The 14,063-nt window shown below is 48.3% G+C and overlaps 1 protein-coding gene across 2 annotated transcripts in view; it reads right to left on the bottom strand.

Annotated features, from left to right (window-relative positions):
* LOC132506410 (NADPH--cytochrome P450 reductase) overlaps positions 1 to 10,509 on the bottom strand; it is a 58,507-nt gene extending 47,998 nt beyond the window's left edge. For both annotated transcript variants that reach the window (XM_060125044.1, XM_060125045.1), the window contains exon 1: positions 10,376 to 10,509. The gene's annotated coding sequence lies outside the window, so the exon portion shown is untranslated. The remainder of the gene's footprint in view (positions 1 to 10,375) is intronic.
* Between the last annotated feature and the right edge of the window lie 3,554 nt (positions 10,510 to 14,063).

Raw genomic sequence — 14,063 nt, 5'->3', positions numbered from 1 at the left:
AACAGACACTTAATATAGTTCTGCAGGCTGGCAAGTCCAGTAGATCTACTGATCTACTGATTAGTCTGTTTAGATAAATATTTCACCCATTTTTACAGACACGTACTCGAAGACCTAAGGAACCAGAAAATCACTGAAAGTCCCACAGCCAGCAACTCAAAGAGGGAGATTTAAGGGCCATACGAGACCCTCTCTGTCACTTCCTGTCACAGCTCTAGTCATCATCTACCTGCAGACGAGCAAGCAGGTGGCCCAACTCCTGGCTCATCATCGTCCCGGTTGGTTCCCAGGCTGGCCTGTCACCCCAGGTTTGGCCAGCAGGAGTCGGTGCCCTTCAGCGAAGACGGAGTCTCTGCCGGGGGTGGGGGGATGGGATGGCGGGGGGGTGGTGAGGACAGGAGCCGCACAAGGCTGCTGCAGCCAGCAGCTACACACAGTGATGGAGGCGCTGACGGAGGACAGCAGAGAGACACGTGGCCACGCACTTCCCAGGGGCCAGCTTTTATCATGCGGTCAGGCCAGATTGCCGTCAGGCTTGGGCCTTGGATGGCACTGTTTTGATCCCCAGCTCTGCCTGCATTTCGCCTTGACATTAGGTCACTGCCATGCGTTAAAGGCTGGTGTCAGTCAAGTGTGTCTGAGCACCAACTGAAGGTCATCTCCGCGATCTCTGCCTGCCGAGTCACACCATGCTTTTCAACGGTAGGATGTGGGCAGCGGGGTTATCGAAGTTCACAACAGAACAGCATGAGCGAGTCGGTAAGAACCAGACCCCATGGGGATAGAGGACTGTCTCATGGCGTCTATAAAAGTGTCCACGATTATTACGCCACCCACACTAAACCAGGAGCTGCTGAGAGCTTTTGATTGCCTGACCATGTTCTCTAAGGGGGGGAGGAAGACAAAATGCTGGCCTGACATTACACCACGCTGTCACTTGAGGCAGGTACACTCAATCACTCGACATGCTCCCAGAGGCTGAGTTTAATGCTCTCGCTGACAGACAGGGCTGTGAACTCGGCTGCAGCCAGCAGTGGGGACACACTCGGGTCCCAGTGCATCGGCTGTGGCTTCGGTTAGAAAAGACCCACATCACACAGCACGCATGAGGGAGGGGCTATGAGGACATGGGCCACAGCACCGGGGAAAGGTGTCTTCCTCCCAGCCCTGCCTTATGCCCCAAGTGATGTAATGCATAAGTTTACACGATGTCCAGTGGAGGCCAGGTGTCTCTGCCAGGCTCTTGGCCTCGTTAAGGGGACTTGGTGCTTCAAGCAGCTTTTTCCTTGTGATGCCACCAACTCAACATGTAACTTGCAGGGCTTCTGTGATGAGGAGAAGACTGGGAGGGATTGGTCCCAGACCTTAAACGCTTCAGGGCAGAGGGGACACACCATGCTCCCACTCACAGGGTGTTAGCTGAGGTTAACTTCCAGAGGGCTAAGGGATGGGAGGGTGGGGACAGAAATACGCCGTGAGCAGTGAATGTGTCTGCCGCAGGTGTGCACAACTTGCTCGAGGTGATGGGGACTCAGTAGCAGAACTAGTGAGAGTCTAGCTGCTCAAGGACTTGAGACCGATAAACCTGATTTTAAAAAATCGAGATATATTGGGAATTCCCTGGGGGCGCAGTGGTTAAGAATCCGCCTGCCAAGGCAGGGGACACAGGTTCGAGCCCTGGTCCGGGAAGATCCCACGTGCCACAGAGCAACAGAGCCCGTGTGCCACAACTACTGAGCCTGCGCTCTAGAGCCCACGAGCCACAACTACTGAGCCAGCGTGCCACAACTACTGAAGCCTGCACGTCTAGAGCCCGTGCTCCGCAACAAGAGAAGCCACCCAAATGAGAAGCCCGTGCACTGCAACGAAGAGTAGCCCCTGCTCGCCGCAACTAGAGAAAGCCCGTGCGCAGCAATGAAGACCCAATGCAGCCAAAAAAAATCAATATTAAAAAAAAATCGAGATATAATTCATGCCCCCCCACCCCAAATTCACCATTTTAAAGTGCACGATTCAGTGGTTTTCACTATGTTCACCCATTGCACAAGCAGCACAATTAGCTAACCCCACGACATTTTCATCACCCCCGCCCCCCAAAGGAAATCTCTGTACCCATCAGCAGCCACTCCCACCCCTGATGTGCCCCACCCCCTCTTTGCTCTGGACATCAGGAAACTCGGGACAAATCCAAACAGCCTTGAGCAGCCATATGCTATCTTATCCCTAGGTCCCCACCTGCCATCGTATCTACTTTTTTCTAAATAAATACTAATTGTAACAGCCGTTACCAGGTATGAAGCATTCACACTATGACTTTCTACTACTTAATGTTCTCCTTACAGCAACGCTCTGAGGCACAGGAGCTGTAATTAGCACAGAGATTAGAGTGCCTTGTCCAAAGTCAGGGAGCTGATAGGCGTTAGAAGCAGGATTCAAACCCAGACCCACTGGCGTCAGAGCCACTCAATCATCCATTTGCATGCCCTTCACCACCTTTTTAGAACAAGGCCAAGCTGTAGACAGAAGACGCCTCACTGCCTGGCCTGGGATTCATCTGGCAGTTTAAGATCCTGACTATACCATCAGGTGACAGCATTGCTGGGCTGGTGTCTGGCTGGGGCTGCCCTGCATTTCAGTAGCCCTCGTGCTCAGGAGGCCTGGCATGACACAGTGCTCACCATGTACCTGCTGCATGACTGAATCCACAAAAGCTCCAGGATCTCTCTTGCTCCCCACTCGGTGGTATAGAATGCTGGCTGGGAGCACTGAACCATAACCAGTGCTGCCTTCTGAGAACTCCCAGCTCTGCCTACAGTCACCCGATAAGGGGCAAGAAGCCAAGCCAGGCTTTCCAACTTTCACGGCAAAATAGCTGGACACAGCGTGGAGGATGCGCTGAGAGCCTCGGGGCCTCCACTGTGGACTGCCTGCCTTCCACCTCTGGCAAAGGGTCTCTCCGCGCTCGCTCTCCCAGACTCCCCTGCTCTACCCCTGCCTGATAAAATAGACCACTCTGGGTCTATTCTCTGGCTCCCATCTCCAAAGAGCTGCCCTGACACTATTATAAGGGAGTCTGAAGTTCGCTGCCTTTACTGCAGTGGGTTCCAGAAAGGGTGACCTGTGGTCACACTCCTCTGTTCTTTAGAACATTCCCTCCACCCTGGCCTAAGCCACCTATCTAATCCTGTCGATCTTGTCCACACACAGTGCAGTCCCAGCACCTCACAGGGGGCCTGGTACACACGAGGGGCTCTTCAAACGCCTGCTGAGTACGGAGGCTGCTGCCCGGTGCCTTACTCAGTGACCGTTATACGAAGCCCCAAGGAAAAGTGCTTCCTTTTTTCCATCACGTTTGCTGTGAATCCTGTCCTTCTTTCCTTGCCTTCCACGAGGCTCTGAGATGAATTCTGTGCTCCATCACAATGACTTCCCTTGACTGTCTTTTGGTAAAACTACCTGCCTCCTGGGGCCTTCTCTCAATTACTAGGTTCTTGGTTTTGCTGAGGAGGGTGTGGGCCTTGAAATTCAACCAACCTAAAATAAAACCCAGTTGAGCCATGAAAAGAACATGGGCCTTGTAGGTAGACAGACCTTGGTTCAAACCCCAGATGTGCCACCTCCACACCACGGGACCCTGGGCACGTCGCTTACTCTGCCTCGGTCTCCTTGCTGACCATCCTCTCACATTGTTATATGATCACCACATGAGATATGAAACACCTGACATACAACAGACACTCAAAGGTCAGATTAGATCCCTTTTATTCATTTCATTAGAATTTTTTAAATAAACAAATTTATTCATGCTTTTGGCATCCAGGTACCTGATCTAGAAATATCCAGAAAGACATAGTATACTATGATGGAAGGGCAGTACACAAGTTCTTTCTCTCCTTCAATTAAAAAATAATTATTGAATAAACTATCAGTGGCAGGAGGAACTTGAAACATTTAAAATTTCACACCTAGATGGAAACTAAAATCCTACAAAAAGTTCATATTGTATCTTAGAATAATCTTTAAAAACATAGATCAGACCCGATATTGGCACCTCAGTCAATATGCAGGAGAAAGCTGGGCAGTACACCTGGGAGAAGAAGCCATAAGCACCCATGCGCCACTCATCCAGCTAGTGTTTCTGAGGGCCTGCTTCCTGCCCGGTACTATTCTGTGTGCTGGCCTACACTCGCGGAAATGAAGGGACTTCTCTGTTCTCAACGAATCCACATTCCTCTCCAACCCCCATATTGCCATTAGAGATGGGGAGAATAAGACTCCTTTTATTATAAGCCACTTCCATATTCTGGGTGGAAGCAGATGGAGAAGAAGGAAAAATAAACAGAAAACAGTAAGAGTGACTGTAAATTCTTTTTTGTTTTTTGTGGTACGCGGGCCTCTCACTGCTGTGGCCTCTCCCGTTGCGAAGCACAGGCTCCGGACGCGCAGGCTCAGCGGCCATGGCTCACGGGCCCAGCCGCTCCGCGGCATGTGGGATCTTCCCGGACAGGGGCACGAACCCATGTCCCCTGCATCGGCAGGCGGACTCTCAACCACTGCGCCACCAGGGAAGCCTGACTGTAAATTCTTCAGCAAAGGAGGGTTGATAAGAGTTGGGCTTCATGAGCAATGGTACCATGGACAGATCACGAGAAGTGATGGGGTGGGTCAGGGAGGGAGAATTTTGGACTCAGGGAGGCCAATTCGAGAGCTGGCACAGCAGAAAATGACAGGGGCCACAATAAGCCCACGGCAGTGGAAGGAGATTCAAAGACTAAACACTGCTGGGACTGTGTGGTGGAGGCACCCCAGCGCGAAGACAAGGGGAAAGTGGAAAATGTCTTTTGTCCTTAGAGCTTCGGGGACCAGGGGACAGCAAGGTCACTAGCAGGGGCAGAGACCTTGCTGGTGGGGGTTTCAGATAGGCAGGACGGTCTTGCTCAATGACCTTTTAGAGTTTGCAAATCACATTACATAAGGGACGGTGTCCAACATGTCCAGGTAACGCCATGTGGTTTCTTAACCGCAAAGGTTCTGAAACCAACAAACGCCCTTCTTCAAAAGACCACAGTCCCACCCGACACCCCACTTCTGAAAGAAGCCGGGCACAACTGGTTGATCCATTCTCCTGTGTTTTCAAGAACTGCAAGCCCTGTTTTCAGTGTTGAAAACTGACCCCAAGTGACCTGTAGATACAGAGTCAGCACATCGGGTTCAGGGAAGTTGAGCATGAGTTCGTGTGTTCCTACCCAGTCCTCCAACCTTTGTACAGACCCAGCCTACCCGGCGCAGTGATGGTGTGTGCCGTGAGGATCAAAGTTATCTCGGTCACAGTGCTCTTACCTAAGCGTCAAAGGAAGAAGTGATATGAAAGGCTGCTCTGGCAAAAGGAATGGGGTGCACAGGGCCACAGGAAAAGGCACTGAAGACAAAAAACTAGGGGAGATTTTTTTTTAAAAATGACTAACCATCATTCTTGATGTTCACCTAGAAGCAGATTACACAACCCCACATCAGAGTATCCTCACAGAGTCCATCTTCTCCGTGATTACAACCAGGGGACAAAACTCAGCTTTTTCCGTCCTATTTTCCTACTACAGGTCACTCCCAAAGAATCCAGTTCTCTGAGAAACAGTCTACGGCTGATGGCACCACAGTCTGGCTCATCATTTTATTCTAGTTTAGCTTTGAAACATTAATTTCAGGGAAGCACGTGTACAATTCTCTCAGCTGCGTACAGACCAGAATGCCTCACCCTCCAGCACTCCAATTAAAGGATAATTCTTAGATGTTCCCCCACCACATCACCTCTTTGTAAGTAAAACAAGTAAGCCCCTATGTCAGCAGCTTTCTCCTCAAGCCACCCAGAAGAAGGACCAGGTCCCCCAGCTGCTTTGTTCACAACATCCCCGAGCGTGTTGCCATGCCAACGAGCAACAGGCATAACACAGGCTGATGAATTTGGCTCCAGTGGACCCAACCAACAGGAGCCACCAGTCCGCAAAGAGCCATGGTTTGCGCCATGGGCCTCCTCCGCCACCTTCACACACACACATCCCAGCAGGCACACAACCAATGTAAACACCTCACTTGGGGAGGGGGTTGGGGAAGGAAAAACACTTTTAGGATGTAGAGCTCTAAAATGGTATGACACAGATTTAGGCAGAGTAAGATTCCTAAATGATGAATTCATCCAGAGAGAAGTAAGAAAGTCCGAAAACCTAAGAGAAGAATACACTGTTCTGTGCCATATATATATATATATATATATATATATATATACCTAATACAAACTTAGCTCAGAGTCTCACATAAATTTTCCTGAAATAAAAGCATCTCTGGGCTTCCCTTGCAGTCCAGTGGTTAAGACTTTGTGCTTCCACTGCAGGGGGTGAGGGTTCGATTCCCTGGTCCAGGAACTAAGGTCACATGGCACTCATGGTGCGGCCAAAAAACAAAAAGCATCTCTGCCCTTAGCAGTTAGCAACTGGCCCTAGAATTATGAATTAAAAAATGATGAGTCTTGGGCTTCCCTGGTGGTACAGTGGTTAAGAACCCACCTGTCGATGCAAGGGACACGGGTTCAAGGCCTGGTCCGGGAAGATCCCACATGCTGTGGAGCAACTAAGCCCGCGAGCCACAACTACTGAAGCCCGCGCACCTAGAGCTAGTGCTCTGCAACAAGAGAAGCCACCGCAACGAGAAGCCCATGCACCGCAACAAAGAGTAGCCCCCGCTCGCCGCAACTAGAGAAAGCCTGCGTGCAGCAACGAAGACCCAACACAGCCAAAAATAAAATAAAATTAATTAATTAAAAAAAAAATGATGAGTCTCTGCTGGTGGGAACATAACAAGATTATCATTTTTGGAGGGAAGTTTGGCAATATTTATTGACATTTAAAGTCACCCCATTTTTACAAACACACATACTCCTCTGTACTATTTTTCTCCATCTGGAAACTGTCTCAGTGTAAGGCTATGAAGGACATTCGCTGTCTATATTGCACATTTCTGTAAGAGACTTTTTATAATGAGCATTTAATAATTTTGTAAACAGAAAAAATACATTTTTATAAAAAACAGTCATTTCTCCATTTCAATTTTCAAATGAATCTGACATATAGTAAAATGTTAAATCTAAAATTATATCATCATTTGACAGACCATGTGTCAGAGCCATGGAGGACTTGTGTGTTATGTTCACTGCTATAGGCCTAACACCTCAAATAGTGCCTGATATATCACAGGTAATCAACATCTGTTAAATGACTACATTTAAAAGCTCAAAAATGTTCCAGTTCTTCCACTTCTAAGAATTCATTATGCAAAAATATTTGTCTAATCGCTGAAAGATAAAGAACAAGGCTAATCATTGCAGCAGAATTCAAAACAGTAAAAGGCTGCAAACAACATAATTTTTTTTCAATAATATTGGATACTGGGGTATTGTCATTTTTAAAAAGAATGAGGTTTTAAAAAAGGAATGAGGTAGGTCTTTACATAGTGCTATAGAAAGACATCATGTTAAGTTATAAAAAGCAAGACTCAGAACAACATGACTAGTTTCATCTTAATTCTGTGTTTTAAATTTAAATAGTAAAAAATTCCTGCTATTTTAAGTAAAAAAAAAAAAATCTAGGTAATAAGTGTTTTTATATGTGAAGAAAAATATCTGGAGAATATATACTACACCACTAGCAGTAATTTTTTTGTCTCAGTGTAAGGCTATGAGGAATGTTCACTATTATATTGAGTATTTCTGTAAGAGTTTTTTTTTTTTAACATCTCTATTGAAGTATAATTGCTTTACAATGTTGTGTTAGTTTCTGCAGTATAACAAAGTGAATCAGCTATACGTATACATGTATCCCCATATCCCCTCCCTCTTGTGTCTCCCTCCCACCCTCCTTATCCCAGCTCTCTAGGTGGTCACAAAGCACCGAGCTGATCTCCCTGTGCCATGCAGCTGCTTCCCACTAGCTATCTATTTTACATTTGGTAGCATATATAAGTCCATGCCACTCTCTCACTTCATCCCAGCTTACCCTTCCCCCTCCCCGTGTCCTCAAGTCCATTCTCTACGTCTGTGTCTTTATTCCTGTCCTGCCCCTAAGTTCTTCAGAACTATTTTTTTTTTTAGATTCCATATATATGTGTTAGCATATGGTATCTGTTTTTCTCCTTCTGATATAAGAGTATTTTTTAAAATAATGAGCACTTAGTAATTTTGTAAACAGAATAAAATCTATTTTTATAAAAAGTCATTTCTCCATTTCACTTTTTTCTCATTTTAATTTTTAAATGAATCTGACATGTAAGTTAAATCCCACAGCACTAACCTGAGGTCCCTGGGCCTGGGGTGCCTTGGTGAAAGGCACACAGTGCTAGTGCCTGAGCCGGGACTCAGGTCCCCTGACACCACACCCTCCACCCCATCCAGGGCTCTCCCCCTTCCTAAAGCATGAGGAAGCAGATGTTGCCAGGGCAGCTGGGCCCTCTGGAACCATGAAAAGTCCCACAATTACAGAAGCCTCTATTAGGGGGGAAAAAAAAGTTGCTTAAGAGCTACATTTTTATGAACTTGAAATGTTCCATGAGTTTAACAAGTAAATGTTCTGGATTTGCCAAGCAGTTCTGATTTCAAATAGTCTATCTCCTAAGTACGTGTGAACTTTATTGAACTCGGATCCTAATGTTCAAAGGGTTAAGGAAGGATCAATTCAGAGTCATCGGCATGTCCTAAAATGTAAGGCTTGTCTGGCAACAAGCACCTCATACATCTCATGAATTGTTTACAAACTCATGCCACTCAGGAGTTTCGCCTGCCTTACTCATGCTGACTGCAGTCAAGGTTGCTACTTCCAGGTGCTGAAGTACATTCCTTTCACCTCAAACCTACCTGTAACGTTTTCAAGTGCTAGACACGAAGGATTTGGGAGAGTTACGATCACTCTGAAGTTTTCAACACTACAACCCAACTGGAAGCCAATATTCTGTTCTCTGAAATGCAGACCACGTTTTTAGACTTGATTAAACTAGGTGGTATGAAAATCATGAGAAGCTCCAGAACTGACCATTCTCTCGAAAGGAAAATGAGAACTCCGTAGAGGGACACAAAGAAAAGAAAGTGGTTTCTTCTGGGTGCACTGCTTTACTAACCGGGATGTTTGGACTTTTTTCCTGATCAAGCCAAGCTCACAACCACTCAAAGGGGACTTGTGTAGACAGAACTTGTCAGTGGTTGATGAATCAATGCTTTCTCCCCAAACAGGCCTGTGAATTACAGCATTGCACAGTGAGGACACTGGATCCCAGAGGGTTAGTTAACTGCTCAGCTTACATGGAATGTCACAGTTCTCAATGTCATCCTCCGAGACCCTCTCTTCTGAACCTCTGAACCTCAACCCTGTGGGGGCCTACAGGGTGGGCTGTTATCACCATCTGGGCTACTGAGTAGGAAACAGAGGCTCCAAGAAGTTGTGTCCTGCCAAGATGCCAACCGAGGACTACCCATTCCAGACCTGTCTCCCTTGGTCTTAGCACTATTCCCTACTTCGGCCAAGCTCAGAAGGAAGGATGTATTTTGTCGGTCTACGAGAGGAGGCAGCCACGTTCTTTGAAATGGCCCCAAACTTCTCAGTACTGGTCACCGGCTCACGCAATGGTGACTCTCATCGAGAAATGAAAAGCAAAAAGTCGAGGTCAAGTGCCCCCGCCGCCCAGAAGACCTCCACCTCCTTCCCAATTGCTCCCACGAGCTAAGGGTGTCACGGTTGCCCAGCAGAGCCCGGCAAAGCACCTGCCAAGGCACCTGCCCGCGAGGAGCACTATCCCCCAGGGATGCCGCCGGCACGCAGAACGTTTCCCAGGAGAGGCCGGGCTGGCGGGCTCGACTGAGCCCACCTGATGCTGCGAGATCAGATTCGGGTCCCACCCACACTCATCGAGCGCGTCCTACGTGAGTGAACCCAATAAGTGGCCGCCTCCTGAGGCCCACTGTACAGACGGGGAACCTGAGGCTCAGAGAGGAAAAGTGGCTTAGCCCAAGGGTGGCGGCGTGGGGTCTGGAGCCCTCTCACGCCAAGACCCGAGCCTCCGCCGAACGGCCGGTAGGGCGCCTTCGGCCGTGGAAACGACGACCCTCAAGCCTCCGCGAGAGGTCAGCTCGAGGGGAAGGGCCACCCTAAGAAGGGCCGAAATGGGAGCCGCGCTTTCCGCGTCTGGCGAATTGGGCAGTGACCCGGCCCAAGAGCCCGCCCCCATGCCGAGGGCCAGGGCGGCCGAGGCGGCCAGAAGGCGTCGGGCCCCGGAGCCCGGGCACCCAGAGTCCTGACGACCGGACCCCGCCAACCCAGCACCAGCGAACGCACGTACTCACCACGGTCGGCCGGCTGCAGTACGGACACCTGAGCAGGACGCAGGCCCACACCACTGAGGCGCTACCACCGCCCGCGCCGGCTGCGGGGTTGGGAGCGTGGCCGACGGCGGCGCCGCTCCGCCTAACCCGGCCGTGCGCTTGTTTCTGGGGCTAGGCTTCCCCCCTGCGAATCCGCGCTCTTGGTACGGCCCTGAAGGCCACGCCCCCTTAGCGTCCCAGCTCAGCAGAGTGACCCCGGAGCTCCGCGCTTAGTCCGGGAGGAGGCGGGAGTCCCCTCACGCCTCTGACAGTTCCGTGGGGGCAGTAGCCGTGAGCCGCGCCTTCTGGCCTCCTGCTGCCGGCCGCCGCTCGCGTGTGTTCGAGACTCTTTCTCCTCCACGATCCTCAGTGCCCTCGCCTGAAAATGGCGAACCTGCATGAACAGAGTGTCGGGGTCCCTCCAGCCTGGGACTGGAATGCTGGCCTGCTTGGGTCGGGGGGCAGGAAGTGAGCAGGCAGGGGACAAGGACTGGACCGAAGAGGCAGGAGGGGGCAGAAGGTACTTCAGGTTTGGAAAGATAGGCTGTCTTGGTCGGGGGTAAGAAGCCCACCTTTTCCTCCTGCCGTGGTTCCTATATTACAGGATTATGAGGATTAGATGATATAACTCATGTTCATAAATAATTTAGCTCAGTGCGATAGTAAGTGCTCTAGAAATGTAAGTTGTTGTTGTTGTTATTATTATTACAGGCTCTGCTGCGAATTCCTTTTGGAACAGTGGGCAACTCACTTCGTTCAGAACCCGTTCTCCATCTTTAAAAATGGGACCCACCAACGACAACCAATTACTTTGAAAATACTAAAGGCCTATATAAGGAGAGGATTATTCCCGTGGCCCCAGTTTTAGGGTTCCATCGTTCCAGTCTGTCAGGAACATGTCTGATTCACCCCATTGAATCAGTCCCTCCAACAGGTTGGATGAATGCAGTAGCCCTCAGGGTGGGGCGTACCCCTGTCTAACTAAGGGACTGAATGTGTAACTCCTATGCTAGGCCCTCAAGAGAGCAGTAGGGAAATTCATCCCCCAGATCTCTGATACTCCCTGTCACCTTTTCACCACCTTGCTGAACAATCTTCCCTGCGTGTCCCAGAGAGGCTTCAAACTTTGCCTCTGAATCCTTGCACCCTGCTTCTGTGAAGCCAGAACACATACCACTGAATTCTCTCTCTCTGCTAATAGCATCTCTGAGGCAGGAGACAGGCATCTTCTTTTACTTTTTACCATTAAACCAGTAGCTGAGTACTAGGGATTCTATCTCCAGGACCACCCTCCCCCTTTCTCATCTTTCTTGCTCTCCCTACCCTAGTTTAGGCCTACCTGGGTTCACCTTTCACCTGGATGATCTCAGCAGTTCCTGACTCAAATGCCACCTCCAGTTTCTTCTATACCTATACCAGGGAAACTTCCTCTTATACTGCTCTGCTCAGTGCCGTACCTTCCTGTCCCTTAAGCTTTCCTCCTCAAAATATACTCTCACTAGCCAGCTGGGGAAAAAAAATGTAAGTTGGAGACACATCTCACACCTTACATTAATATAAACTCCTGATAGATAAAAGATGTAAACAATTTTTAAAAAGAGAAGAAAAAGGAAAAGTCCTACAAGAAACCATGGGAGAATTGTGTTAATCTCCAAGAGGACTTTCTGAGTTAGAAGCCATAAATGACAGAAAACTACTACAAACCCCAGAAGCCATAAATGACTGAGAAAACCACTACATAAAAATCAAAACTTGGGACTTCCCTGGTGGCACAGTGGTTAAGAATCCGCCTGCCGATGCAGGGGACAAGGGTTCGATCCCTGGTCCAGGAAGATCCCACATGCCGCAGAGCAACTAAGCCCGTGTGCCACAACTACTGAGCCTGAGCTCTAGAGCCCACATGCCACAACTACTGAGCCTGCGTGCCGCAACTACTGAAGCCCACGTGCCTAGAAGCCTGTGCACCACAACAAGAGAAGCCACCGCAATGAGAAGCCTGCACACTGCAACAAAGGATAGCCCCCGCTCGCCACAACTAGAGAAAGCTTGCGCACAGCAACGAAGACCCAAAGCGGCCAAAATTTTTAAAAAAAGGTAAACTGATTAAAAATCAAAACTTGATGTGTAAAAAAAAAAAAAAAACTTGATGTGTGACAAAGATCTACAGGCAAAGTCCAAAGGCAAAGGACAAACCCAGGAGGAAATATTTGCCTAATAAACAGCCTCTACTAATTAATAAGAAAAAGACATTAATATAAAGGGGCAAAAGATAGGAATCATCAGTTCACAGAAGAAAAAATACAAATGGCTCTTAACCATATGAAAAGTTATTCAACCCCACACGTAGAAAAAATGCAAATTAAAAGTTGACCAAGGGCTTCCCTGGTGGCGCAGTGGTGGAGAGTCCGCCTGCCGATGCAGGGGACACGGGTTCGTGCCCTGGTCTGGGAAGATCCCACATGCCGCGGAGCGGCTGGGCCCGTGAGCCATGGCCGCTGAGCCTGCGCATCCGGAGGCTGTGCTCCGCAACGGGAGCGGCCACAACAGTGAGAGGCCCACGTACCGCAAAAAAAAAAAAAAATAAAGTTGACCAAGATACTGGTTTTCACCTACAATGATGACAAAATCTGATGACACAGGGTCGGTGGAGCTGTGTGGAAAAAGACACTGTCATTCATTGTTTCCCCATCCAAACATGAATATCATCCAGCTATAAAGAAGACAAATAAGGAAGCTCATTGCTGATACAGAACAATCTCTCAGATAAATTGATGAACTAAAAGTACAAGGTGATGGCCAATACAAGGCAGAGAATGCTACTGTTGGTGTTTTTAAAAGCATTGCAGTGGGGGAAAGTGGTGGAAAAAATGTACATACTGTGTACATATATTTGATTGTATGTGTATGACCTCTGTGGAAAGAAAAAGATAGCATTGGTTGTCTCCAGAGGACTGGGAGAACTGGGACCAAGGGCAAAGGAAGCGTCACTGTACACCCTTTGTATCTTTCACATTTTGTGCCTTATGAATGTTTTATTTATTCTAAGTCAAATACGTAAATACTTTTAAAAATACTCAAACAACCTTGTCGCTGGCCAAAGAACCAACTCTTTTACTGGCTCCCATAGGTAAAGAACAGTGACTATCCACTTCATTTTTCTTAAATCAAGATTCAGCACGTGTGGGGTTACAGACAACAGTTTCCTGCCAACTCCCCTCTGTTACGCCTCGTCTTCACTGCCCGGAAAGAATCACTTCTTACCTCGCTTCGCACTTGCTTCTGGTCCTTATTTCCATGCTGATAAAGAAATGTTTGTGTGGCTGCCTGTTGTCCGAAATTTTACCTCTAGAGTTACCTCTAGAGTCCTGCTAATGATGAGTTAGGTTATTAAAACCACAGCCCGCCTCCCCTGCCCACATGTCAACATAATTATTTATATACCTATTGTACTTCCTCTGTTAATCATTTTTATAATTGAAATAATAGCCTTGGACCTTTATTTCTTGAGCCATCCACTGCAAGCAGTATCTTTTCACGCCATACCATGAAGCTCTCAGCATCCTTGCCCTTCCCTTTGCTCTGTCCCCCAGCCTCTGTCTCCCCACTTAGCTGTCTGAACTTCCATATTTTCATTATTGAGCTTGACGACATTTGCATTGTACACATGTTC

Source organism: Lagenorhynchus albirostris, chromosome 15 (assembly GCF_949774975.1).
Source record: "Lagenorhynchus albirostris chromosome 15, mLagAlb1.1, whole genome shotgun sequence".
Taxonomy (NCBI): domain Eukaryota; kingdom Metazoa; phylum Chordata; class Mammalia; order Artiodactyla; family Delphinidae; genus Lagenorhynchus; species Lagenorhynchus albirostris.
Note: the sequence above shows the minus strand (reverse complement) of the source record. Positions and strands in the feature narration are given on the sequence as shown.